Raw genomic sequence first — 27,495 nt, forward strand, 5'->3', positions numbered from 1 at the left:
ACTGTAAATAGTGCTGCGAACATAGGGGTGCATGTATCTTTTCGAATTACAGTTCACTCCGGGTACATGCTCAGGAGTGGAACTGCTGGATCATATGGGAGTTCTATCAATATTTTTAGTTTTTCAAGGAACCTCCACACTGTTCTCCACAGTGGCTGCACCAGTTTATACTCCCACCAACAGTGGAGGAGTGTCCCCTTCTCTCCACACCCCCTCCAGCGTGTGTTACTTGCAGACTTGATAATGATGGCCTTTCCGACCCTTGTGATCGCCACTCCCTTTATGAACATCAGGGCCCTGCCTTCCCACCTCCAAGCCTTTGCTCACAAGTTTGCCTCTGCCGGGAAAACACAGAAGACAAACACTTCCTCTATTTTATCTTTTCCCAGATATGATCTGTGCTGTAAGGCCTGACTCCACTGCTGTCCTGATATGAAATAGTCTCCTGTCAGAAGGTATCTGCGTTTCCTCTGAGCTTTCAAATCATTAGCTTTATCTTTCTTAAAATACGATGAAATCCTCTTTCAATTATGCGATACTGGGTACTTCTTACTTATTTGTTTCCTCCTAGGACTTAAATTCTCTGAAGACAAAAGCCCTTTTGACCTAAGAGATTATCATGCATCGGGTGTAGAGAAACAGATGGTTTCAGAGATGGCAGAGCCAAAAAATGCACACTTACAGTTCTAGACCAGTTGCCCGATACTAAGGCAAATTTTAGTTAAATGCCTTTTTTTCTTATTTAAATGTCTTTTTTCTTATTTAAATGTATGTTTATTCTGACTGATGTTTGCCTTGAGGACAGCATAGTTGTCAAGGCTGCGAGATGAGTCTAAAATGCAGAGATTATGTGGGTAAATTTAGGGAGAAATATACGAATTGGAGATAACCACGAACAATGTATCTCAGAGTTCCTGGGTTTGAAGAAAGATCGCATAATAATCATGATTAATTATGAATTCAAAATGAAACAGCATAAAGAGCTTTTTTGAGGTCGGAAAGGTGACTCAAAACATTTATATAAGAACTTTTTTTTCTGTTCTGGAATACACACACACACACTCACACACACTGCACACCCAACCAACAGAACTAAATGTACCGAGCCAAGCAGAATCAGGACCTTACTGGAAAGATGTAAATGCTCTGCAGCCACAGAACTGCATTTGCAAAGGAGCAGATCGGCTTTAACCTGAGAACCAGGGCACGAAAACCATCCATGCAGAGACATCAGTTTCCCAGCAGAAATGCTGGAGTTTCTAACTACGGAGAACTGAGGTTTTTCCGGCCCAGTGCATAGTGGAAAACATTGTTTTTTAAGTCGGCCAAATCTTCCTTGCGTTCCCTCCCTCCTTCTCCTTTCTCTTCCTTTGTCCCTGTTCCCTGGTCGCCGTCTCCACACAGGAGCTGCTGGGCAGGCGACGGGGCGGCTGGAGGACTCAGTCCCCCTGCGCTAGAATGGTCGCAGTGGGAGACACTCAGCCCCGAGCTGGCTTTCCAGGAGCAGGTTTCGGTGCAGCTTCCCTGCACTTCGGCTGCTAGAGTCCACGCGGAGAGCAGGGAGCCGCGCGGGAGCCCCCCGGCCCCAGGCGACCGACACTCGCGGGAGGGCGCGCCGCGAGCGCACAGGGGCCCGGCGTAACCTCACCATGGTGCGTTCCAGCCGCCGCTTTCTTTCTCAGCCTTTTGGTGCAGGGAAGGGGAGGGGTTCCGAGAAGACCGCAGGGAGAGGCGCTGCGAGGGATCCTCGGGGCTGAGCGGGGGGAGGAGAGAGGGAGGGAGAGCGGGAGAGAGAGCGGAGCCCGGGGCCGGGGCTGCCTGAGCGTGGGCGCCGCGCGGGAACCGGGTTCGCTGCGCGCCGCGCCCGCCCCGCCTGTTGAGCGGCAGCCGGGAAGAAGCGCGGCGGCCGCCGGCGGTGGGGACAGCGGTGCAGGGACCGGCAGGTGCCGCCGCCGGGCCCCCCTCTGCCGCCCGCCGCCCACTCTCCTCCTGCGCGGGCGGCGCGGAGCTGCCGGCGAGCCGGAAACGCAGCCCGAGGTCGGGACGCCCCCGAGTAAGTGGTCGCCGCGCGCCCTCGCCGGCCCGGGCTCCGGGGGCGGCCCTCTCCGCGGCCCCCCGTCCGGGCCCTCGCGTGCCCCCCAGGAAGCCCTCCTGCGCTCCCGGGGCCGGGCCCGGTTCCCACGCCGGGGGCAGCTCCGCGCGCCGGGGCCCCGCGGCGGCCGAGGGCGGAGGGCCCGCGGGGAGCGAGGCCGCGCCGGCGTCACCGCAGCCTCGTCCGGCCGCGCTGCGCGTTGAGCGGTTCGCGCTCCTGGAGGCCGGGCGGCTGCGACCCCGGGATCGCTCAGCGGGGCCGCCGCGAACTTCCAGGGGGGCCGCCGGGCTCCGCCGGGGAGTGTGCGTGTGCGCGCGTGCGTGTGTGCCTGTGCGTGTGTTTGTGCGCGCGCGCGCGTGTCTGTGCATGTTTGCGCGTGCGTGTGTGCGCGCGCGCGTGCCTGTGTTCGTGTGTGTGCGCGCGCTTGTGCCTGTGCGCGTGTTCGTGTGCGCGCGCCCGCGCGTGTCTGTGCGTCTGTGTGTGTGCGCGCGCGTGTTAATTACTGCTTGGGGATCCGGTGCCCACTGTGACCGCGGCGCCCTGGGGAGCGGTGGGCGTCGGGCCGGTGCCCGCAGCCTGTCCTGGGTGGGCCGAGCAGCCTCGCGGCGGCACTTGTGTGGGCCCTCCGCTGCAAGTGGTCATGTGATTTCGGGTTATGCATTCCGTGCGTCTTTCCTTAGCTCCCTCGTTTCCCAGGGTCGCGCCTTCATTGTGCACTTGGTGAACAGTGTGTATCTTCTGAAGGAAGCCAGAAGGTTGAACGTGTCACTTAATTGTGACTCGGGCGTCTTGGTTTCCATCACACTGAAACCCCCTGGAATTTTAAGTAGAACAGGTCGTATATACAGTTTTAAATTAGAGCTTGATTTATAAAATACCAGGGTCAGTCCTGTGATAGTGATTTCATCAAATGCTTACCTCCCAACTAGAACTGCTCTTGGGAGGAACATCGTTGACCCTCTGACGACACGTGGATAAGCGTTAGAGCCTTCAGTGATGGATGCAGATTTTTATACCTTGGTTCCTAGTGTGGGACTAATCCGTTGCTTTTCCTAAAACGGCGGTGTTTTTTTGTTTTCTTTGGGAGTTGTCATTTCAGGTACTATATTATGAAGAGTGACAAAAATCAATAATAACAGCAATTAACAGAAATATGATGTCTAAAATTTCGAAGCAAATCTTAATTTGTCAAAAAGCCATGTTAACAGTGTTATGCTTTTGGTGGAGTTTGCCCGTGTAGTCTGTGCTCTCTGTTCAGTTATTACACAGCTCGGTCTGTGGATTGCTTCCGGGGATCCTGAAATTGTATTTAAACGTTTGAGTCTCTGCATTTTTAGGGAGATAATCCAGAGTCCTCAGATATCTAAAGGGATCTATGACCCAACAGAAAAATAAGAAGCACGCAGTTAAAATAAATAAGCTATACTTTTCATGTCAAAACAGTAGGCTCTTTACATAAAGCCTGTAGACATAAAGTAGTAGGAAAAATTCTAGAATAATTATTGGTGCAGTAATTAAACTTCTCATATAAAACAGACCCACTTGTATGTTTTTAAATGTATCAGGAAACTTAAGTAGCTGAAGTTTATTTAATAGAAATTTGTAATGAATAGATGGGTATTCTGTTTTTTCTTGTGCTGTAGGATCTTTTTTCTAATGTATGACAGAGAAAATAAGAATTTTATTTTTCTCTCTTTGAGGCCCAACACAAATAGAAAGTACTTATGCTTGGTGTGGTGTTTCATAGTGTATGAATATAAAAAGCCCCTTTAAGTCCCCGCTACTAGGTATCCAGGTATAAAATAACATGTCCAAGATACTTTTATGTCGTTCTTGAGAATGTAGAAGGAGACGTAGCTTCACAAGGTTTGGTCCTCAAATCTCATGTAACTATGGCTTATAAAATGATCTTGTGTTAAGGCATTATTTTAAAAAACTTTTAAAATTAATATTGGACTAAAGACTAAAGAAGTAAGTGATCACTCAAATTGTTATTTCCATTATGAATGTTAGATTTTCCAGGAAGTTGCTTAGTTTTCCTTTTATTTGCTAGGATATATAACTTTTGTATCATTGATTTTTATACCACTTAATTATAAATATTTACCCAAGCAACTCTTCTTAAACATTACAGTTTATTACTTTTCTGCATATTTGTAGAAACAGTTGCTTTTCTTTCTAAAATATCAATAATTTCACTGGTTTTTAGTCTCTAGGCCATCTAGATGTTTTCAGTAAATATTCGTTAGGTGCCTGTGCAGCAGTTTTGGTTGGGGCTCTCCATCTTGATACAAGAAAATCTTTTGGCAAGTTTTAGGTCTTCAGATGAACCAATTTAGCCACCCATAGATTAGTTGACTCATTTGGCATTGGAGTGATTTTTTGGCTATCCTGACTCACATTTGCTTCTTTTGTTTCTCTCAAACAGTTTGGAAGCGTCTGACCTAGTTCATCTATTTCTCTCTCCCCTGAGTGCAGGCCCACAGGCTTGTTCTTCCTGCAGCCTTCAGGCTTACAGGGTGTGAACAGAATTATTTGCCCGGAGTGAGGAGCTTTAGGCCAGTTCCCGCCCAGCAGCAGTAGGAGAGTGAGTACCTTATGAACCCTGAGGGGCTTTGGGCCATGATCCCCCCTCCCCCAGGTCCAGCCACAAAAATGTGATTATCAACTGCGTGTAGTTGCTTGCCTGGAATCCTTTCTGGCCGTTAATAATCTTTTTATTAAAATAAACTCTCCCTTTCAGAAAATCAAAGGCAACTCAAGTTAATTCACTCGGGTACCACTTCTTCCTTCTCACCACAGTAGGAATCAGCAAGAAGCCAACAGAGAACAGTGGCTTTGGGAGTGAACACCCCGGAAAGGGGTCTGGGCACCCCCAGGAAAGCTTCTTAATCCTGAATGTTTTCCAGGTCTGACATAACTATGTGTCCCCTTTCACTCTGCTGCCTTACATTAAAAATACCTTTTTAGGGACTTCCCTGGTGGTCCAGTGGTTAAGACTCCGCGCTCCCAATGCAAGGGGCATGGGTTTGATCCCTGGTCAGGGAACCAAGATGCTAATGCCGCGCAGTGCGGCCAAAAAAATAAATTAATTAAAAATAAAATTAAAAATACCTGTTCAGACAGGGAAGCCAGAGAAAGACAAATATCATACGGTATCACTTGCATGTGGAATTGGAAAAAAAAAAGATACAAATGAACTTATTTACAAAACAGACTCACAGACATAGAAAACAAATTTATGGTTACCAAGGGGAAAGGGGCGGGGAGGGATAAATTAGGAGTTTGGGATTAGCAGATACACACTGCTGTATATAAAGCAGATCATCATCAAGGACCTACTTTATAGCACAGGGAATATCTTGTAATAACCTATAAGGGAAAAGAATCTGAAACGGTATATATATATGTGTGTGTGTATATATATATATATATCTGAATCACTTTGCTGTACACCTGAAGCTAGCACAACATTGTAAATCAACATACTTCAGTTGAAAAAGAAACACCTGTTCAGATGTCTGGATCGCTACCAAACTCAGATCTCCCTCAGGATATTCATCCTTGGATTCCCGGTACCTGGCACATAGTGGGTGTCTTCCTAATTATTGATTTAAGTTTTTTGGTGCCTTGGTGCTGCAGGTATTCTGTTCGACACCATCTCAGGATTAGTATCTGTTTTGCAAGGACCCTACATGGACTGTCGTGGTCTTGGTCCTACACGCATGCCTGTGCTTTTCTCCCATGGGGCCTGCAGGCTGTTCAGAGCTGCTTCGAACTGTTAATTCTTTCACCATCGCCCAGCTACCCTTGGTCTTTCTAAGTTTACACCCTTCACGGGTGTTACCCTCTCCCTGTGACCGGTGCTCGTTGACTTCCTGAGTATTCCACTTCCCTTGGGAATCTACGCTCACGGGGGATTTGCTTCCTCCACTTTGATCAGCTGTCATCGCTCAGGACTTCATTCGGCTCCGGCCCCCGCCCTCCGGGCCTTCCCATCACGCAGGGCTGCCCAGCTTGCTCAGAACTTCATTCGGCACCTGCGCGCTGGGTCCACAGGACCTCAGCCTGCGCTGCCTCACTTTGGGAATCCACTGGTGTCCGGCCCCCGCCCTCCGGGCCTTCCCATCGCGCAGGGCTGCGCAGCTGAAAAAGCCGAGCCTTCCGTGTGCCCTTTCTGACCCCACCTCCTGCCCTTCCAGGAAGCCCCTCACCGGGCACCGCGCACCCGCTCCTGTCCTGCGACTGCTCCTGGGCCGGTCCCGATTTTCTCGGTTTTCCTCTTTGTTCAGCGCACTGACGTTGGACAACCACGTCGGCTCTGCCCCCTCCCTTAATCTCCTGCCACTAGCCCTGCCAGCACCCGATTCACTCCACCTTCAGCTTCAGGGATGGTTAACGGTGCTCGGAAGTTATTCTATTTCTTGGATAATTCCTGTCAATTTCCCCATCAGACATGTTCCAGGGTTCTCCAGGTTTTCCAGTCCAAATTATCTTTATTTTTTCACTTTTAGCAGATGATCTTATTTCCAAATTCAAGGAGAATATTAAGATCAATTTAGGCGAGCTATTGATCGAGATTCATGTTGAACGCGGGAGGCATTCCTTTATTTGACCTGCTCTGAGCGTAAGAACTCTTTCCTTATAGTGAACTGTACTGTTTGCCTCTATAATCTTCATATCCCAAATTTACTTTACTTCTTAAAGTACTTATACAGAAAGCTTTTCTACATAACAGAGATATAATATGTCTATGATCTCTATGGTAATATTCATTTCCTTCAACTTGTCCTTAATTGGCATAGGTCAAGAATCCCATTATCATCAAGGAATTTCTCCTTTGGATGAATTCCTGTTTTTCTGAAAGTGTGGTCCTGAGAGCTGAGCAAACAGGAACGGACTAACATCATTGGACTTGTCTGGCTATCTCCTCTGGGTACCACATGGTAAATCATCCTAAAGTCAAATTTGTCCTCTCCCCTTCTATATTTTTGGCATCCATACTGCACTGTTTAATTAGGCATCTTTTTGCATACTTCTCTGCAAGTATACTTCTTTTCCTCAATTTGTACATTTGGCTACTAGATTTGGGACTTTGAAAAATACTTATTGCAATTAAATGTAACCTTTACCTTTCATTAAGCCTGTTGTTCCAGAAGGTCAGGATATTTTTGGATGCTGATTCCATGATACAGATTAGCTGCTCTTCCCCATTTAGAGGCATGAGCAGATGTGGTCAGGATGCAGTTAATATCTTCATCCAATAACTGTGCAGAGTGGAGAACAGGCAGGACGTTTGGTCCTAGACGCCTTCCCTTGCTTTGCAGGAGCCCATGAATTAGTGGTCTTTATAAGGCCATTTGGGCAGCGTTATAGTCAAGTGACTCTCCTTCCTCAGCGTTTACATTCCTTCATGTGGGCGGGGCGGATGCATTCTGTGACAGACTCAGTCAGGTTCCTTGCTGGACTGCATTTCCACTTTCTGCAGAATAGCTATGAAGCAACCCTGTAAAAACAAAAAGAAATAGCCCTGGGTTCCTTTGTAATGATGGGTTCCTTTGAGCTCTCCCTAGCTGGTAGGTAACAACACTTCACATTTTGGGCGCTTACAGATGATAATGTTAAGAATCTCGTGGGAGTCGTGCCTGGAATCAGTGTCAAGCTCTCAAGGCTAAAGTTGGAATCCACCTTCTTTGTTTTGAAAATTGAGACCGTGGCTGGCTTCTTTGCTCCCTGTCAACCCTCCCTTCACGTAACATTTTAAAAGATGATTGTAACTGTTCCCTTATCACATCCACACGTGCTTTCAGTACTTTGTGATGAAATTTTTCCAAATTAATGGATTTAAACTCATTTAGAATATTGAACATCATACTATGGCTTGGGCCTTAAGTTTGTTACTTGATTTCTGTCTCGCTTTTGCCAGTATGATGACATTTTCTCGAGGAACTGAGGTGACACCAAACCAGAATCGGGTAGTTATGCTGCCCAGTGAGTCACCTTCATTTGGATTTCTTCACCCCCAGCAGTCAGTGCACTCCTCCTATAGCTGATAAACGCTCTTAGCACCACTGTGCCTGGCAATAATAACAAGAATTAAAAGAGTTTTTTTTGAACTTGTAGTTTTTGAAAGCTTCAGCTTACGTTATGTTTTATGACACACTTTTCAGAGGTTAGCCGCTTTTTGTACCTCTCAGGATGAAGTGTATTGTGGGTTATGCGTGTTACTGAGGAAGATACAAAGTTCATGACATTCCTGCCTGAAGGGGCTTAAAGTCTGTGTGTGGAGATAACCACCCAGGAACAGCCTTGGAATTACACATGTCAGCACTTTACCAGGAGCTTAATATTTGTGCCGCAGTTTTAGAAACTTCTCAAGAACTTGAAAAGCCAGAGTCCCACAGGAGGGAAATGCTGAAGGAGGCTTTCTAGGGAAGGTCTGGCGCTGAGCAGAGATTCTACAACAGGATGAAGATGCCGGACTTCGCAGGACCTGTGGGATTTAAAGAGTGGGAAGAGTGGGGTGTGAGTGTGTGTGAGCGTGTGTGTGAGTAGGTATGAAGGTGTGTGTGAGAGTGTGTGTGTGAGTGTATGAGGGTGTGTGTGTGTGTGTGAAGGTGAGTGTGTGAGGGTGTGTGTGTGTGTGAGGGTGTGAGTGTGAGGTCAGTGTATGTGTGAGTGTGTGTATGAGTGTGTGTGAGACGAACCTGTGGATGGAGAACCGGCAACGCCACTTCTTCTCACCCCACCCCCTGCAGCGTCCCTTTGTGGGAAACACTGTGACCTCCCCTCCTCTTCTGGATTCCCTGGCCCCTTGCTGGGTCTTTGAGGGCCTGTACCTACTCAGCCTTTACATCTCAGACTAGGCTCTGCTTCCCAGAAGCTCTCCCTGCTCTTACAGGTCTGAATCGAGGGCCTTTTTGTTTCCTTGCACCTCTCTGCTCATCCCCTATGCTATTATTTATCCTCGGCTGTAATTTTTTTACTGAAGTAGAGTTGGTTTACATGTCATGTTGGTTTCAGGTGTCCAGCAAAGTGATTCAGTTATATATATATATGCATATGTATATATATTCTTTTTCAGATTCTTTTCCGTTACAGGTTATTAAAAGATATTGAGTAGAGTTCCCCGTGCTATACAGTGGTCCTTGTGGATTATCTATCTTATATACAGTAGTGTGTATCTGTGAATCCCAAACTCCTATTTTATCCCTCTCCCCCTTCCCCTTTGGTAACCGTAAGTTTGCTCTCTGTGTCTGTGCGTCTGTTTCTGTTTTGTAGACAAGCTCATTTATGTCACTTTTCTAGATTCCACTCTAAGCGACGTCATACGGTACTTGTCTTTCTCCGTCTTACCCTCCGCTGTAATCACGTGCTGAATTGACTCTTCTCCCCAATGGGAGGAGATGCCATTTCAGTTTAGTTCCCATTCTGTTCACAGACACGTAATAAAAGTGCTCCAGGGATCACGAGCGTTCGGTCAGAGTGTGTGATGTGAAATGGGCGTCTCAGAGCAGTGAGTGCTGGAAAATACCGATCAAAAGAGTTAAGGTTAAAAGGGGTTAGGTTACAACTAGACCAGGATGTCCACTGAACCTTTCTTTGTTAGGTTATGCGGAACCATTTTGTTGTTTAGAGTTTTGGGGAAAGGGTGTGTGGCACATGCATTGCTTTTAATTAGACCTTCATAGTCAATTCCAACCCTTCAGAGTTTTAGATGCAACTCTAGACTTAGGGAAATTGTTTGACTCCTCACATTGCATCAGGTGTTTCCATCCATGAGGTTGACAAACCCTAGAACTTCAATAATGCATATTTTTATTAGAGCAGTTTGATTATGTTACTAGTCTAATTGTATATGAATGCACTGAAATTGCCAGCTGCTTCTCATTCATTCTGCAGCTTCAGATATCCTCTATTACAAGTAGTTAAATGATACATGGCTCATATGATTAACTTAAACACAGGACAAAGAATTTCAACGTTTCACTAGTATAATATGAACTTCTAAGTTGTGTATTGGTGAATATAAAACTGAATCAATATAGGTTAATTCAGAATTTAGAGGGTTACAAATGTAACGTGGAAGATACTTGGATAAACACAGTCACAGAGTCGAGACTTGATGGGTCAAGGTTTGAGGCAAGAGATTCTTAGGCTGAATCAACACAGTACGTTTCCAAATGTGATTAGCAACAGGCAATCCTCCCAGTGAAAACTCTGGGTAAAATTTCATTTTTCAATGTCTTAAAGTATTTGCAGTCACTAATGACTAATGACTAACATTCTTCTTTGTTCGTCTCTACTCCAAGTAACAATATGCCGCAGCCTCTATTTGTGGATCTTTTCTGTGGGGACGGTTTAGAGAAATGTTCTTAAGCTCTTGTTGTGTCACCTCATGCTGAAAACTGTTCCTGGCGGTGTGTGAGAGAGCTGTGGTGTTTCCTGACACGGCCTGTTGCCTAGCAGGCTGTCCTAAGCTTCTCCTCGTTCCCCGCTCCCTCCGAAGCTGTAAGAGTTTGTCCTGACTGAGGCCGGGTTGTCACCTGCAGCTCACCTGCTGGCTTGGCCAGGAGCAAGAAGGTTGTGTATCACAGGTATCGTGAGGCCACAGCCCACATAAGTTTCTCTCCCATCGGTCCTGCCCTGTGGCCCGCTTATTTGGATTATGCGGTCCTGTGGAGTGTATCTCTGGAGGCCACGGGAAACTGTTTGACCCAGAAAAGCAGCACAAGCTTGTTTGTCCAAGAGCAGAAGTCACTGTTATTATGTTGCCTTCTGCCTCCAATCAAGACCATGGTTTCTTGAATATAGACTTTCAAAGTCAAGAGAAAAAGGGAAGTGGTAGACGTCGCAGGTGGGGCTTAAGAAAGGCAGGTGAGTCGGGTGCCTTGGGCACCAGGGCGCTTCAGCAGCAAGGAGGAGGCCCGGGGAAGTCCTGGGAAGAGCTGTGTGCTCACACGTTTTCTTCCCTGTTAGTCTTCTTCGTCGCTGATGAAGAAACGTCTTAACTAGGGGTGGTTAGAACATTTTTGCTCACCAGCCTTGATCATCTGTCCAAATCCAACTGGAGTAAAATCTGTTGAGTTATTCTTGTCGTAATATTGGCTGTGTTTCGGTGCACAGTGGGTGCTGGGAGCTGTGTGCCGTCAGTCTGTTTTACACGCAGTAAAATGGTGTTGGGCTGTGGTTGTCTGCATTAGCTGTCTTTGACAAATAAGCGTCGGTCACTGCTTGAGTACCGAGAAGAAGTGGTGCCGCGTGTGCGTGTCACACGCCGTGTGCAGTGGTGTAGAAGCGGCGCAGTGCTCACAGCTCCCCCTGGGTGATCTGACGGCCGCACGTCGCCTCTAACTGCTCCTGTGTCTCGGTCACCCTCCTACTAGAATACTGTGTCACAGCCACGTTGTCCCAGCTGCAGTTTGTCACCAAACGCTTTCTTGTTTTGTCTTTCTCTTTTGCGCATACTTTTCTGCTCCTTGGAATACCTTCTCTTGTTTGTTATGCCTTGTTATTTCTTACTCATTCAACAGGGCTCAGCTTAAGAGTCATTCATTTGAGGAAGCACTTACCAATGTACCGTGTCAGCATTCGATGAAGATATTCTGTGTCCCCATCACAACATGTCATGATAGTTTACACTTCACTGAATTTGTGTGCTTTTATCCTGTTCACCCACCAACCCCTACATGAGACACTCCTTTAGGGTTTCATGTTGGCTTCTTTGTATTTGTTTGTTTTTGCTTTTAATTCCTGAAACCTCATCCCTTAGAATGTAGGTATAGGTGCTTAATAAATAATTTGCAGGATGTATGAACAAATGAATAAGCGAATGGTTGGATGGATGGGTAAATTGAGGAATTCAGGTAGACAGAAAGATTAAAGATTTTACATGGGTAGAATAACTATAAAGAAAGGTCTTAAAGAAAGCATCTGTGATGGAGTCCAGAGCAGAATATGAGCTTTAAAGGAGAAAGCTATGGTCTTGTCCGGCATTGGAGAGAAGTGTGCGTTGCCGGATGGAGAGTAGTGTGATGTGAAGGTAAAGCGGTGGTGTGTCCACGGTTAGTGAGATTGAAACTTAAAGTTTAACATCTGTGAGCAGTAACTATGCATTTGGTAAAAGAACCCACAGTCAATACACAATCGTTTGAAGTGAAAAGGAATATGTTTTCTATATTTAACACAGGTTGCTTTCTATATTTTCTATATTTAATTCAGGTTGCTCTAGTGGAAGTATGAAAAAACCCAGCCTTACACTGATGCATAGTTGAAAAGGGAGGAGGGGTTTAATATGTTTTAAGACAACTGTAGATATTCTTTTGGTATAAAAAATTCAAAATTTGAGAAGTGATCATTTCATGAAGGTTACTTGCCACATGGGATCTGAAACCATTAAAATCCATTGTTCTGTGAATGGAGCCTTTATTCCTGCGTGAATTTGGAACATCATGGTCACTGGAAAATACTGGTTCCCCTTGTTTTGCAGGTCTTCCAAATGTTGACAAACTTTACATTTTATATTATACAGTATCAAAATAATCACATTAATTAACATCACCACTGATCTCATCAGTACTGGGAAGCTGTCAGGCTACCATGGCAGATGTACATGGTGCAGCTGTGGGTTGAGGAAGTTTTCCAGTTCCCTCTTTTCAAGCAAAAAATCTGTCTTTAAGTAGAAGAAAAGTATAAATAAATTTTGCTTTACATTAGAATAAGTATTGTTGAATTCTAAAATAATAACTCTTAAAATGAAAATTTTAAATTTAGAAAAGTTAATATAATTTAATATCATTGCAAAACAAAACCCCAAAGTGTAGTTACTTCTTGTGTTTACATGTAGATATAAGAAGAACTTGGGAATTTCAAAATAATGATTTATTGGACAATAATGAGGTTACAGAGATCAGAGCAAGTATAACGAATGAAAGGTAGAAAGAGCACAGTAGAAGTTCGGAGAACAAATGGAGTTAATACCTGAATATACACATTCATACCCTAAACCTACTACGGTAGAGAAGTCTACAGGGGCATGCATTTCATTAGCTGCATAATGATGACCTTGTAGATGTCATGTAACTTCCAGAAAGCTGCACTATGTACTTGTGAGAGAATGAGAATGGAAAGGACACATGGTATCCGAGTGCTGTTATGAAAGCAGTTATTACCTTGCACCTTCTAGGAGAGGCTCTCAGGGCACCCCAGGGTGTGCAGAACTTGGAACCCTTTGACAACTACTGCTTTGTTAACCAAGCCTTGAACAAAGTAGCATCAAGGGGCTACAATAATGTAAACCTAATTTCAGGTCATAATAGGCAACATTCATTAAGTACGTACTATATTCCAAGCATTGTTAAAACGCAATTACCTTTCTTGAAACCCTTGAGAATGTTCTACCCTTATCATTTAAATTAAGATGAGGAAACAAAGTCAAGAGTAGAAAAATAATTTGCCTAAATGTCATACATTGAATTAGTGGTGGAACCAGTCTTTTTAGCCAGGCAGGGTCCATCCTCTAAAAACTATGCTTTAGGACTTCCCTGGTGGCTCAGTGGTTAAGAATCTGCCTGCCAATGCAGGGGACACGGGTTCAAGCCCTTGTCCGGGAACATCCCACATGCCGCAGAGCAACTAAGCCCGTGCACCACGGATGCTGAGCCTGAACTCTAGAGCCCGCAAGCCACAACTACTGAGCCTGCGCTCTAGAGCCCACGAGCCACAACTACTGATGCCCACGCGCCTAGAGCCCATGCTCCGCAACAAGAGAAGCCACTGCAATGAGAAGCCCGTGCACCACAACGAAGAGTAGCCCCCGCTCGCCGCAACTAGAGAAAGCCAGCGTGCAGCAATGAAGACCCAATGCAGCAAAAATAAATAAATAAAAATTAATTAATTAGTTAAAAAAAAAACTATGCTTTACCACCTTAATGGCTTACATATAAGTTTTTCTGTTGGTTTGTATATGATTTTGCATATAATCAGTAGCATTTGTTTTTAACATAGTCAGATTAGACTCTATAACATTATGAGCCTTAGAGTTAGGTTTTGATGATCTATGAACTTCCAAATAAAACACATAAAACCAGAAAAAAATTAATACATTTAACAAATGATAGAAAGTCAGTTAAATTAAAGTATCTTTAAATTCTCCACCAAAGTTATGACTGTAATGTTTAGGAAACTTCTTTTTTTTCATATTCACTCTTGAAGAATATTTTGTTGGATTTATAATTTAAGGTAAAGAGAGTTTTTTTCTTCTTTCAGCCCATACATTTTTTTGCATTATCTGCTATTCTCTATTGTTTTGGTGAAAAGTAAGTAAAAATCATTTACTCCCTCTTTATTATATTTCTTTTTTTCACCTCTGGAAGTTTTTTACAAGTTTTCTTTTTATCTTTGAATTTCAGAGGTTTGATAACATTATGCCTAGATGTAGTTTTCTTTGTATTTATCATGTATGGGGTTTAATGAACTTCTTGGATCTGTGTTTGATGCTATCATCAAATATGGAATATTCCCAGACATTATTTGTTCAAATATTTTTCTGCTTCCATTTCCTCTCTTTTTTTCCCTGGACTCTAGATACATGTATGTTAGACCTTTAGATATTGTTCTACAGATTTCAGATGCTTTTCTATTTTATCACTCTTTATTCTCTTTGTGTTTTTGTTGGGGTTATTTCTGTTAACCTGACTTCATGTTCACTGATCCTTCCCTCTGATGTTAAATGGAATTCTTTATTTCCCTTGCTGTGATTTTTCATTTTTAGCATTTCCGATTGTTTCTTTTTCTTTATGTTCTGTTTCTTAATGGAAACTCCCTATTTATGCCTGCTATTCAAGTAGGCCACTGGATTCTTTAATATATTTATCATGGGTGTTTTAAAGTTCCTGTCTGGTAGCAACATCGGGGCCATTTCTTGGTCTCTTTCTGTTGACTGTTTTCTCTTGACCGTGGGTCACTTTTTTCTTCCTCTTCTCGTGTCATCTATCAGGTGTGTGTGTCATGTACCACATACACATATTAGGCTGCGAGTGTGGAGGACCAGCCCATCTTAGCTTCGGGGTCCTTGGTGTTCTAATCTCTCCTCCAGCAACTAAAAGTCTGATAGACATTTAACTAGCCACTCTTGACCCCAGCCTGTGGGAGATTCTGCCACCTTCCACCACTTGATCTGGGATGAAAATAGCCCAGGTCTCATCTCTTCCATGGCTTCTTATTTATTTATTTGGAATTTAGTTCATTTAGGTTCTTTTAGTCCTCCACTGAGTTGGTTTGTTTTTTTTTTTTAATGACCTGGCTAAGGTATGACACAATAAACCTCAAATACAAAAAATATACAGTTAGATAAGATTTGACAGGTGTATACACCTGTGAACCCATCACCACAATCAAGATAGAAGTCGTTTCCGTCACCCCTAAACAATTTCTTGTGTCCTTTTCCAATCAGCACCCCTCCTCTATCTCCAGGCAATTGCTGATCTGCTGTCTGTAATTCCGGGTTTGCTTGCAGTGTCTCGATTTTATACAAAGTACTATTACAGTGTGGACTCTTGTATGTGCAGTCCCATCGCTCAGATAATGATTTTGAGATTTATCTTCTTTGTTGCATGTTTCTGCTGGATAATAGTCCTTTGCACATATAGCTGTATAACATCTTTTTCATTCATTCACGTGATCAAAGACATTTCAATTGTTTCCAGTTTTTGATTGTTACAAGTAAACCTGCTTCATGAATGTCTGTGTTCAAGTCTTTGTGTATGTATTTACCTTTCTCATGAGTAAATACCTAGAAATGGAATAGCTGGGTGGTATGATAGGGTGTGTTCAACCTTTTAAGAAACCACCAAACTGCTTTCCAAAGTGGTTTGCTCCTCTTTACTTTCCCACCAGCGGTTTACGAAAGATTCCCGTCATTCCGCATCAGCATCAAGTCTCGGCATTGTCAGACTTCTAAATTTTAGACATTCTAATGGGTTTCTGTCTCATGACTAATATTATTGAGCATAAGGAGATGTTTATTGGCTAGCATTAGGTTTAGGTGAGGGTGGGAGTCCAAGCTCGCTCCGCTTGCCACACAACCGGACAATACGTCGAAAGACGCGGTGTTGACGCAGGCGATAGGGACTTTATTCGGAAAGCCGGCAGACCCAGAAGGTGGTGGACTAGGGTCCCGAAGAAGCATCTTAACCAGGTTTGGATGCTAGTTTCTTTTATAGAACAGGGAGAGGGAGGTGAGGAGGTAAAGCACAATGAAAAAGGTAATAAGTTGTTGCAGATATTTCCGGTTCCGCCCAGACTCCGGAGGGGATGTACGAATTTCTTCCTTCCTGCAGCCGTTCTCAGGTGGGCCTGGTCAGGGTGTTCCTTGTGAGTGGAACAAAGTTATTTTAGCTTAATGCTCATGACCTGGGAGGCCGGGTTCCCAGAGATGGGCCATTATGGATAATTTAAGCTTATAGGCAACTTGATTATAGTGATTAACTTGTAGCAAAAAGCAACAGAACACAAAAGTTAAAGTAAAAGAAGCAGCTCCAACGCGGAGTCAGATGTGTTCTTCCCTGTTACAGGACCTCATGATGGGATTAAGTGCCCTTTTAAGAAGAGATACCTGAGAACTATCGCGTCTCTCTCTCTCTCTCTGTGTCTCTCTCTCTCTTCTCTCTTGCCCCCCCTATGTGACAAGGTAGGCATCTGCAAGCCACAAAGCCAGCTTTCACCAAAACTTGTCCATGCTAACACCCTGCCATTGACTTCCAGCCTGAAGAACCTGAGAAGACGTGTTAATGTTGTCGCGGGCACCCAGTTACCCAGTTTGTGTTGCTGAGTGGCCTGGCTGACCACCACACCGCCTGACCCTCTTCGGTCTCCCAACAAACCCCTCTGTTTGAACATGTGTCCTCTTCTTTTTCATTCTCAGCATACCTTTCTGATCTCTGCTTCTCCGTCTGAGTCATAACATCCTTCTTCAATTCTTAAGTACGAATATTTCCCAGAGTCATCCATTTGGCCATCTTCTCTCTCTTTTGCGGCCCTTTGACATTGAACGGTTTGACTTAAAGTCCTGATTTAAATGGCTTCCTCTATCTAGAGGACCACAGATTCATATCTCTAATCTGTTTTACGCTCCTTAATTAAAGACTTCAATTTTCAGATGCATCTCTACCCAGATGTACTGCTAAGAATTCAAGATCCACGTGTACAAAACACAGCTGACCATCCCTTTGTCAAACTGGCTTCTGGGGCCTCTTTCTATTAATGGCCCAACATCCTTCCAGACCGAACCTGAGTCATCCCGCTCCTCAGACCTACTCATTCGCCGCTGATGCCAACTTTAATTTTGTAGTATCTCTAGCACCACCCTTTCCTGCCTTTCCCACAACTTCCTGCATCCCCCCCGCCCCGTTCACCTCGCTGTACTTCCTCCATGGCATGCCCTTTTGCTCATGACTTCACGTCCAGTCTCTTGTCATTTTCAAATGAGCTTAGTGAACTTCATGCATTTCTACGTGTAGTGAGATTCTTCCTTTCCAAAAAAGGTAAACATTAAATAATAAAATAATGAAAGTGATAAAAAAGAAAAGGAAAATAATTGGACAAAAATAGTAAAAACAAATAGGACGGCTCATACGAAATAATAAGATAGAAAAGGAAAATACATAGGAAAACTTTTTGAAAATGATTTCTTCTCCAGTTGTGTGTTGCTTACATATGTGTATTTGTGCTGCACGTACAGAAGACTCCAGGGAAAATAAAGGGAAAGACTGAGTGAACCGTATAATAAGGACTTAATATATCTGTATCCCATCCATGTTTATACCGGATGACTCCAAGCCGGTAGTCCTGTCTTTTAATTTCAGCATAAAATTAACTTACTAGGAGCCTAAAGTTAGATAAATTGTGATCTACATTGGCTAGTTAGATTAAGGCTGGAAACATACTTAACTTTCAATTAAGTGGCAAAGACAGGGTAATGAGTAAGTCAGGCTATTTAGAAAATATGTTTAGAGAATTAAAAAAGGACTAAAGATAGCTTCTTGAGAAAGTGCAAAAGGTGATGAGAAAATCGTGAAAAAGAGCCTGGGGAAATGTTTTAGAAACTGTGGACAGCCAAGCCAGTTTCGCAGCGTGTACTGATGCTGGTGCGAGGTGAAGAGGAAGGGCGACCCTCCGACTGGACGAAAAAGGAGCATGTGTGGTAACTCTCAGATCAACAGGTGTGGGACTTGAACTCAGAGGACGGAGCGGGGAGGTTTTCTCGAAGCATCACAGCCATTGCGGGGCCTCCACAGATGGAGGGGGCTTCTCTGCCTTTCAGTTGAGGAGACCAGAGTGTGTGGAGTGATCACGTGGCCTCAGCTTCTGAGCGACCTCTGTCCCTCAGGAGCTTTGGGGTTTGGGCCAAGTCACGAGAATCTGGATTTCTGTTCCGCCACCTGCGAGTGGGAAGGACTGCAGTAAACAGCCTCTAAGGTCTCCTCAAGTTCTGAACTTGTGTCATGTAAGTGCCTGTGTCCTTATGTTGACTTTTGCGTAAAAGATACTGAAACGCAGCAGACACATTGTTTGTGTTCGCTGTGAACAGGAAAGTTCCTTCGGACCCTCCCTGTTTTCAGTTGGTCAGAGATGAGAAAGCCTTAAAACAATGCAGTTGTGGTTTGGGGTTTAATGGGAAAGAACTTGCTCTCTCAACGTGCCCCTTGGGGTGTCCAGACACACACCTGCAAATCCGTGTTCAGAAGCCAGGTGTCATTTCTGGTAATGATTTCTTCTGAACTGATCCTAATGTAGAAACTCAGAAAGAAGTGAATTTCTGTTGGAATTTGCTGCATTTCTTTGGCTGGCCTGGTTCCAGCATAAGCTTCAAGGCCCGTGTCTCAGTGTCAGTGACAGAAGACCATTTTCTGTCTCAAGAATCAGAAAGAGCTGAACGGAAAACTCTAGAAGGCCCGTGACTGCCCGGCAGCCTCTAACCAGTCAGTGGCCTGTGTTCCCCACTCCCCCGGAGCTGCCAGAGCAACCTCTCTCCCCCCGCCCGGGGTCTCCAGGACGGGAGCCTTGGGTGAATCACAGAAGAGGGAAGATCTAACTCAAAAATCTAACTCTCTTCTGTGTCAACATTACTCTAATCCAGCTCTTTTTTTTTTTTCACCTTTATTAGCCTTTTCCCTAGGATTTTAAAAGAAAATTTCTCAGAAAAATATACTTTCCCATAATTTATTCCTCTCCTTTACAATAAAGATGCTTTAAGTGTGTCAGAGACAACCACAGCCTTTCTAGTTGTCTTTTTTTTTTTAAATAAATTTATTTTTGGCTGTGTTGGGTCTTCATTGCGGTGCATGGGCTTCTTATTGCGGTGGCTTCTCTTGTTGTGGAGCGCGGGCTCTAGGCGCGCGGGCTCAGTAGTTGTGGCTCGAGGGCTCTAAGCGCAGGCTCAGTAGTTGTGGCTCGCGGGCTCTAGAGCGCAGGCTCAGTAGTTGTGGCGCACGGGCTTAGTTGCTCCGCGGCATGTGGGATCTTCCTGGACCAGGGCTCGAACCCGTGTCCCGTGCATTGTCAGGCAGATTCTTAACCACTGCACCACCAGGGAAGCCCCTCTAGTTGTCTTCTGATTCTACTTTGATTCCTAAAACCAAAGAGGTTCAAAGTGAAATTTTGCGCAACGGGGTCTCCTTAGAGTTCACGGGGGTCCCGAGAGGGCCCCTCCCACCTGCGTTTCTGGGATATCTTCATTCCCTCGGTCCCAGGCCCAAAAGTCTGACCTTCCATTTTAGCAGATAAATTTAACCTTTGTTTTCCCCGACTGTATGTACTGCCAGAACAGTTTGAGTAATAATCACTATGGTATATAAAAGTCCCCCATTTTTCAAAGTCGCCCCAGAGCATTGGCTTTATAACCAGATGGGCCTGGGTTCACCTCCTGTTTCTGCCACTCACTAGCAACGACCAAGGACAAGTTCCTTAATCTACGTTTTAGATTCTTCTTGTGTAACATATGCACACACGCTCCCCATCAGATGGTTGTGAAGATTCGATGAGATAATGTATATGATGTCTTATAAGGTCCGCGAACTGAATCTATAAAGGACCAGACAGTAAATATTTTAGGCTTTGCTGGCCTTGGGGTCTCTGTCGCAATTACTCAGCTCTGCCACTGTTGTTCCAAAGCAGCAGCCTTGGGCCACAGGTAAATGGATGAGCTTGTAAACATTGAAAAGCCCTGTTTTCCTTCTTTCATCAGTACTTCACTTCCGACACCAACTGTGTGTGTTTCCTGCCCAAGAAATTCCCGACACCAGCTGGGTGTCCTACAGTTTCATTCAGTTCTGAGACCATATCCCATAGATTAAGGGCTCAGCCCCACAAGGCCGCCCCAACTTCAGAGCCTAATCACAAATTCATGCCACAACCAGCTCTAAATGGAAGCTTCCCACGACCCACCCCTGGGTTCCATATTATGCTAGAGGAGCTCCCAGAATTCAGGAAACAGCTTGCTTACTATATTACCCGTTGATTATAAACGGATACAATTCAAGAGCGGCCAGATGGAAGAGACGCACAGGGCAGGCGTGGGGAAGGACCCGGAGCTTCCATGAGCTCTGGGTGCATCATCTTTCTACACCTCCACGTGTTCCCCAGCCCAGAGCTCGCCCCTGCGCTTGGGGTTTTCTGTGGAGGCTTCGTTATGTAGGCATGATTGACTAACTCATTGCCCATTAGTGATTAAGTCAACCTCCAGCCCCCCCGCCCGCCCCCGAGAGATCTGGGAGGGATGCAAAGTTCCAACCTTCTAATCTCAGGTTGGCTTCCCTGGCAAAGAGGCCCCGTCCTAGGCTGCCCCGGGGCCTCCAGCCACCAGCTACCTCATTTGCGTAAAAAGCACCGTCACTCTGGAGATTCCAAGGGTTTGGGGAGCTGGGTGCCAGGAAACAGAAAAGGGCGAGAGTGGGCAGAGACCACCTATGTGTTTCTTATTATGGCACAACGTGGCCGTGTTCCAGTGAAGCTGTATTTGTGGACACTGCAATTTGAATTTCATTTCGTGATCGTTTATCATGAGACATTCTTTTGGCTTGCCTCCATTACGTAATGTGAAGGCCATTCTTAGCACAAAGGCTGGACGGAACCGGGCAGTAGGCTGGACCTGACCCACGGGCCGACCCCGTGAGCGCCCAGTGCCCTGCTCAGGGCTGGTTCAGCTTCGTCTGGCCCTCCCGTTGGCTCACCGCCCGCGCCTCCATTGCCGTGCATTTCTTCGGGTCTCCTTGGTTTCCTCTTTGTTGGTGCCTGTGTGGCCAGGCGTATGCGTCTTGATTGATTTGTTCTTGGTGAGGCTGGGAAGGTTCTGTCTCCAGCAATGCTCACAGATCTTAAGTTTTTATGACTCTGTTAGTTTGTGGTCTTTTTCTCAAGGATCTTGGGAAAAGTTCCAAGGGCTGGATTAGAAGAATCCAGAGTCATTGTTGTGTCTTCTTCCATAATCTTCCTTCCAAATATGACAGGTTAGAGCCCAGATGATTTGACTTTCTTCCACCATAGAGTGAATTCTGTGCTCGTAAGGTCACCCTTCCTTCCCATCAAGGGGAAGCCACCTTAATGCCCCCTCGTTGTTCAGAATGTTAAATCAGATGCTCCACAGATATGACAGTCAATCCCAGAATGTTCTATACTCTTGTCACAAACCCTGTTTTAGTCAGTCGCTGGGTGAGGTACCTTGATTTCACAAATATCTTAAAATAAACATTCCAATAAGTGTCTCACCTCTCCCTCCTCATCACCTAAACCTTTCTACAAAGTAAGTCAACTTTGAGAAGGTAAGTAGATAAAAGGGTTAACACTGAATCAATTTTGACAACAGGTAACTTATCAAAGTAGTGATAGGAGAAAAAATATTTTGTATAACAAATACTAATCATTTGTCAATCTAGTGTTCTAGGAAAAGAAAATCAGATACCATGGAATTTCTATTTTACCTTGGTTGTTATGAGTTTATTTTGTTTAAAAAATTTCCACATTAGGAATAATGTGTATTTATTGAAAATAGTATGCACTCCAATGACATAATATTTGCTTGATTGATATAACGAGTTTGGTTTAATGAGTGGAAAAAGAGATTTAAAATCTAGCATAGTTCTTCAATGTTTATTCTAATATTTTATTAAAGAAATTTGGCATGCAACTTATTAGCTAATAGAATTACATAAGATGAAACCAAAATAGCATCTTAGTGCGCTGGGCTGTGCTGTAAACTCAACCAGGGATTGAACCTGGGCCCTGGGCAGTGAAAGTGCCAAGTTCTAACCCCTGGACCACCAGGGAATTCCCGCCTTACTTGTAAATTTAAATCAAACATTGTTGAGAATACAAGCACTTCTTATACAACATAACTGTTCCTAAAAAACTGTGTGTTGCAAAACTACGCACTAAAAATAAAAGGATTTATGGGAAGAAAATATGTTGGGGTGAAACCAGTCAGCGCTTATGGACACTAACAAAAGCTATACTAATCCTAACAAATATACAAGCTTAGTTAAAAAGACAAGCTGAATTCTGATGAAAACCGCGCTACAGTAATTATAGGACTGATTTAAGGGAAAAAAGGTAGCTTGATTGGAAGGGACTATATTATAGGAAAGCACAGAGCCTGCTGAGCTGTAGAGACAAGGAACCAATAAAGGAAACTCTGTAACAGGTTTTTCCAAGACAGGGCATGTGTTCAGACTGAGCTGAGGGGACCTGCAGGGGTGGGTGGGCGTCTTCAAATGTGACCACTACTTTACGCCGACATTATTCCCCTATTTATTAGTATGAGCCAAACCGCAATACAGAAATACACAGTGTTTATCTGCAAATAGATGAAAACAAAATGGCTTTTTATGGAGTAAAAAGGCCTTACTTGTCTCCCTTAACCCTTCTCATAATAATCGCTATATTTTCTGTAAATTTTTTTTTTTAATTTAATTTAATTAATTTATTTATTTATTTTTGGCTGCATTGGGTCTTCGTTGCTATGCACGGGCTTTCTCTAGTTGCGGAGAGAGGGGGCTATTCTTCATTGCCGTGCGTGGGCTTCTCATTGCGGTGGCTTCTCTTGTTGCTCTAGCGTGCAGGCTCAGTAGTTGTGGCTCACAGGCCTAGTTGCTCCGCGGCATGTGGAATCTTCCCGGACCAGGGCTTGAACCCGTGTCCCCTGCATTGGCAGGCGGATTCTCAACCACTGCGCCACCAGGGAAGCCCCTGTAAATATATTTTGAAATGACTATGTCTTTGTAAGGAACTATTTGAGCAGTGTAACTAAGATGGGGATTAGAGGACTAGCTGGAGATTATTTCATGTGTTTGAGGAACAAAATATCAAAACGTTTATCTGATTTCCTCATGACCTGCCATAAGTGGGAATGATATTTAATTTGAAGAGATAGTAACTGTACGCATTCAGATTTCAGTGGTGATCGTCAAAAGCACAGATATTTAGGATTTATAGTCCCAAAGGTTTTCCTCTTTAATTAGTTATAAAGCATCCTGTAGACATTTTGCTGTAACAGTTGAGAATCAAAAAATGATCGTTCTTAGAGTTAAAAACCTCCCTACTCTAGAGTGCACTAAACTTCGCTCTTACTTCCAGCTTGTCACCGAACTGCCTGCTGAATGCAATAAGAAAGGTGCGGGTCACAGCCGCCTTATTTTCAAGAAAGGATGAATGTAGTGTGTTAAACGTAAGTTACGTGCCGTAGCGTAGCTTTAGTGAGGCAGCTGTTTCCAGCAGGGGATGCTGGTATGTTGGGCCCCCAGAGCTGAGGTCGCCGTGGCCTTTAGAGGTGACCTCTTAGCTTTGGGGAGGGTGACCAGTACTGGCTCTTAGGAACAAAAATATTTAAGAAACACACCCTCCACTCTTGCAGAGAGCTAGAGACGCCTTGCTCTGGGAGGGTGGGTCCCTGGCCTGGAATCTGAAGGGCGGTCAGCTTGCCCACGTCTGGGCTTTTGAAGAGGGAAGCATTGCTTCCCTAAAGGGGGTTTCAGTCGGAGAGTTGAAGCATCCAGCTCCCACGAGGGGTTATGCAATACTGAAAACCGCACATCTGGACTTAGTGATGGCCTAATGGCCAAATCCTGGGAAGTGAACTGCGGACCGTTTTGGTGGCCGTCCCTGGACCCTGGTCTCCCCTCCGCGGGGCTGGGGTATTGAGAAGGTGAGTCCGGGGCCTGTGGGCTGCCTTTCCTTCATCGCCACGTGCCCCCAGGAGACACAGCCTGTGGGTTCTCTCTCTGAAACGCCGCAGGGGTTGATCCACTTTTTATCCTCAGAGTGTCTCCATCATCCCACCCAGATCGGCCGCCTGTCCAACTCTGACCCAGCCCTCAGCCCGCATCTCAGATAATCTTTCAAGAATACGATCCCGGCCTCACCTCTTAGTCACTCGGCTGCTTGGCCTCGGAAGAGGGAGGTGGCTTACGCAGCGCGGATCACGCGCTCGCGTCTGGAGCGCCCTGGCCTCCCCGGGGGCTCCCCGGCCGCTTGCCCCCCCCCCCACCCCGGGCCGGGATTGGTTCCGCTCGCGGAACGTGGCTGGGTCCGCCCTGGCCTCCAAGCGTGCTGTTCTCTCTGGGGCTCGCTTCACCTGGCTCGCGGCCACTGCTCAGCTCGCTGTCTCCTCCTGCTGGGACTGGCTTTGGATCCCTCGTGTCCCTCCTGGATCGCACCTGTCCTTGAATAGCACACATCACACTGGGAGCTGTCGTGTCAGGAGGAGTTTTCCTAAAGGAAGCCCTCCTGCGCCGCTGGTGGGGGTGTAAATCGGCGCAGCCACTGTGGAGAACGGTATGGAGGTGCCTTTAAAGCTAAAAATAGAGTTGCTGTTATGACCCAGCAATCCCCCTCCTGGGCATCTATCCGGAGAAAACCGTAAATCGAAAAGACACATGCACCCCAGTGATCGCAGCAGCACTCTTTACGGTAACCAGGTCATGGAAGCAACCTAATTATCCATCGACAGAGGGATGGATGAAGAAGATGTGGTACGAATATGCAATGGAATACTGCTCAGCCATAAAGAAGAATGGAATGATGCCATTTGCAGCAACGTGGATGGACCTAGAGATTCTCATACTGAGTGAAGTAAGTCGGAGAAAGACAAATGCCATGTGATATTGCTAATATGTGGAATCGAAAATATGGTACAAATGAACTTATTTACAAAGCAGATACAGACTCACAGACATAGAGAACAGACTTGGATTACCAAAGGAGAAAAGGGGTGGGGGAGGGATAAATTAGGAGTTACAAAAAAAAAAAAGAAATAGTTTTTCTGCTGGATTGTAAGCTCCATGTGTCTGTGAGGACTTTTGCGTGTGGCTCTGCCCTTGCGTCTGGAAGAAGGTCCCACACAGGCCATCCATAAACGCTTGTTGAACAGAATGAAAGTGAACAAATGAAGGAATGAAGCAGGAAGCAATCCAGTGCATCGAAGAATCCATGGGAGTGGAGGTTATGAAAAGCAAAATGCCAGCGGCAGGGGGAAGTCAGGTGTGTGCAGAGCTTTAACTTTCAGGAGCTCATGGTTGAATTTAGCAAGGAGGTTTGGGTGACGCGGTGGAAGCAAAGCCAGGGCCTTGTAGGCACAGGAATCAATCTCGTCTGAGGGGGTGAGCGCAGCCCAGGGGCCGTGACCAGAAGGGGAAGCAGAGGGGACTGTGGAGCTGGGAGCAGGGGCCTTCGCTGGCCCTCCCTCCGCCCAGCACTGCACAGACTTGGAAGTTCTCACCAGCTTTTCTACTACTTTGTCCTGCTGTCCTGGTCTATCGCAGGGGAAAGTTCTATAAATATTGCTTACTGCCAGGTGAAAAGAAACACGTTTTAAATGCCTGACTTTGGGATTTTTATTTAATAATTTTTCAGCTTTTGAGGAATGAAAACGTTCGATTTTCTGAACATGAAGCTGTCTTCTTGACGTTTATTTATGAAAATGGTTGCTACAGCTTGGGCCGGGGTTGGCACACTTTATCCTTACCGAGGCAGTTTGTTTTGAAGTTCTCTCTTCTTTCAGCTACTCTTCAAAATCTGGACTTTGGAATTTAATCTTAAAACACTTATATTTCTTGAATCACAGGTTTCGGCATGGCTGGGTGCTAAGTCTGGCATATGACCTGCTGTTGGAAAACAGGCTTTCTGTGTGAGAGAGTATGCATAGGGTGCTTTCTTCAGGTTTTTTTTTACATGTGGAAACAAGGGTTTTGTGCTTCATTCTCTGCTAGAGGTTCATGATGGAGAATCCCATTACCTGCACAGCAAGGCATCCTCGTTACTTTTCTAAATTTTTATTGAAGTCTAGTTTCTTTACCATGCTGTGTTAGTTTCAGGTGCACAGCACAATGAATCTGTTATACACACACATAGAGCCACTCTTTCTGCCTCCTGGTTATTAATATGAGGCCAATACATGGGTCTTTATTCTCACCGTAGCGGAGTTAATCACTTACCAGTAAAGGGAGAGAGCAGTCAGTGGATTTGGAGGCCGTTTAATCATCAACCCTGGGGATGGCAAATACCTCTCCGAGCTCCTGACAATCTCTCTCCCACTGCTTGCCAAGGCCTTGTCACCACATTTATCACTTTGATTCACTTGTTTTTTCCTTCCCCTGTCACTACCATCTCTACACCCAGCTCTGTACTGGATTCAGGGACTGACCCAACCGTTTCTGAAGTTGCTGCTAATGTTACACGTAAAAATCGTCATTCGTTCTGTTGAAGAACGTGGTCTGTCTTCCTGGCAAACGCAAGGCAAACGCGGGTTTCCAAGGTAGCAGCACTGGGTGCGTCTGTTCACAGTGTAATCTCATCAGCTGAACAGACCAAGGATGCTAATTAGTTTGTTGATACATATGTGATTTAATGAGACTCAACACTTAACTGATGTTGAAGTATGCACAGCTTGTTTCCTGTCGCTGTTTTTACTTTAATAAAAAAAACCATGTTAGGCACATTGGCTGGAAATTAGAGCATTGTTCCATCTCGGAGAAGAAAGAATTTCCAGGAACGTTGACTGGTCAGTTGTATCCTGCTCTAGTGAGGCTGAAGAGAAGATGAGGGTAAAATATCGGGTTTGGGGACAGGGGTTGAAATCCAATTTAAATGAGAAGATTAAGCATAATGGAAGAATTTTCATAAACTACATTATGTCAAACTCCTAGGTCCAATACTAAAATTATAATAGGTACCAGAATAACTTATTTTAGGAAGAAATTCCAGACGTGCATCAGCTCCAACATATAATCTTGTATTTTTTGTGGCCTTCTTTTTTTTTGACTACCCTCTTTTCTAGTTATTGTATTATATGTTTACATAACTGGAACCATGGCATTCAATTAATACGGTTCTTCCTAAAAATTCATATAAAATAA

General features: G+C 44.9%; 1 protein-coding gene across 3 annotated transcripts in view; it reads left to right on the forward strand.

The window, feature by feature from the left end:
- Nucleotides 1–1,147: 1,147 nt before the first annotated feature.
- GUCY1A1 (guanylate cyclase 1 soluble subunit alpha 1) overlaps nucleotides 1,148–27,495 on the forward strand; it is a 60,716-nt gene continuing 34,368 nt past the window's right edge. The window contains exon 1 of one of the 3 annotated variants that reach the window (XM_036853542.1): nucleotides 1,148–1,652. The gene's annotated coding sequence lies outside the window, so the exon portion shown is untranslated. Of the gene's footprint in view, nucleotides 1,653–1,822; nucleotides 2,054–27,495 lie in introns of those variants that run through there. The other 2 variants (XM_036853544.1, XM_036853541.1) reach the window with 2 other exon arrangements.

Source organism: Balaenoptera musculus, chromosome 5 (assembly GCF_009873245.2).
Source record: "Balaenoptera musculus isolate JJ_BM4_2016_0621 chromosome 5, mBalMus1.pri.v3, whole genome shotgun sequence".
In the NCBI taxonomy this organism is placed as follows: Eukaryota; Metazoa; Chordata; class Mammalia; order Artiodactyla; family Balaenopteridae; genus Balaenoptera; species Balaenoptera musculus.